Below are 1624 nucleotides of genomic sequence, written 5' to 3' on the forward strand. Positions count from 1 at the left end.
GGGGGTGGAGAAAAGAAAAAATACGAGAACAGAGGAAGTTGCTGGGAGACAACTGGAGAAAAGCTTTTGCAATGGGAAGTTTCCTCCTTTAGTGTTTCCCATTACAGTGGGAATTCTTGTTTCAAAGTAACCCCATGGGCAAAAACGAAATTGTGACTAGAGGATCAAAGCAGCACTACAATGTAATCCTGAAGCAAATAAAAACTGATAACATTTTGCAAAATTAATGGCAATTTTCAAGCTCTGTCTGTTAAAAAAAAAAAACCCAAAACCCAAAGCAAAAACCCAAGAAAACAGTTTGAAACCAGAAATCTAAACCCAATAAAAAGAATTCCTTAGTATGTTGTTGTGATATGAAGTCTGGGCTTCTGCATCTAGGAATGGTGAGGTGGAAGAGCCAGTTCAGAAGCTGGCTGTCTCAGTGTTCAACCAGGGACAGGCTGGTGCATGCTGCAGCCGCCTGGTGCAGTCCAAGTCCCTGCATGCAGAGCAGACACTCCTACACCTGCCAACTCACACATCCTTCCATGCTCAGCAACACAGCACATCACCCGCTGAGGGATGACCACAGGGGTAACGAACAGGAAAACAAACGCGTGTTACACAAAACAAACCCAGCCAAACTTGGATTAATGTAAAATTTGCCTGCAAGTTACTTCTGAAGGGAAAGCAGCAAACAGTTGCCAACAGGAACTATTAAAAATTTTAAAAGAGAAAAAGTCCAACCATCCACAAAACCTCCTCTGTAATACAAAAACTTTATAAAAAAATTATTTTTAAAATGCCACAATAAGGGTAAGAATACCAAAAAGTTCAATCATCAGGTAGACATGCTGGTATCCCCCCTTCCAGACCAGTAATTCCAGAGTCGAAGATATTGATTGCCATTCATTCTGATAAAGGACATGAAAACCAAGGGCCCTCCCAGCACACATCCTCTCTGTGCATCCCTGCTATTAGTCAGAATTGCTGGGACAGAGGAGCTATGCATTTCCTGTTTATGCTTTCAAACTGGAAGTGATTTCCAAGTAAGCAGCACAGATTCACCATCTAGAAACTTTATGCCTCTTCTCCTTTCAAATACTAAATCTGTATCTAACTACTTATTTATAGCCCTAGCAACATTTGCTACAGCCACATTCATTCTGCTTTTAATAAAGCCTGTTATAGGCAATTTTAGTAACACCACAGAAACAGATCAGTAAGTCACGTTGCTGGGAGGCACTTCCCTCCCTCCCTGTTCCTCGACCCCACAGATTCCAGCTGTCTGCACAAAAGCCAGCACTCACGAGACAGGCTTTCAATCTGCAGCTCATCAGGGTCACACAAACAAACCAAGAGAGGAAGGAAAGCAGTTGCTGTCATTACTGAACAGGGAGAAAGGGCCTAGAAAGCTACTCCAAACTTTTACTACAATGAGAGTGAGAACAGAAAACCAAGTTGAACTTAAAAAGACACAAACACTGGCAATCTCTGTGACACAGACAGTTTTCCAGGGGGCTGTAATATCAGCTGACAACTTATGCAAGCCTGTATCTGCAAAAAAGCCAAAGAAATTCACTGTCTGCTACTCAGTTCCAAATAAAGATGGGAAACAGCAATTATTTCAGCCAAAATACTCTTT

At 41.8% G+C, this 1624-nt stretch overlaps 1 protein-coding gene across 1 annotated transcript in view; it reads right to left on the minus strand.

Annotated features, from left to right (window-relative positions):
- MAP4K5 (mitogen-activated protein kinase kinase kinase kinase 5) overlaps positions 1-1624 on the minus strand; it is a 43112-nt gene that overhangs the window by 15013 nt on the left and 26475 nt on the right. The gene's annotated exons all lie outside the window — the stretch shown is intronic.

This window comes from Nestor notabilis, unplaced genomic scaffold, assembly GCF_000696875.1.
Source record: "Nestor notabilis isolate BGI_N333 unplaced genomic scaffold, ASM69687v1 scaffold15597, whole genome shotgun sequence".
In the NCBI taxonomy this organism is placed as follows: Eukaryota; Metazoa; Chordata; class Aves; order Psittaciformes; family Psittacidae; genus Nestor; species Nestor notabilis.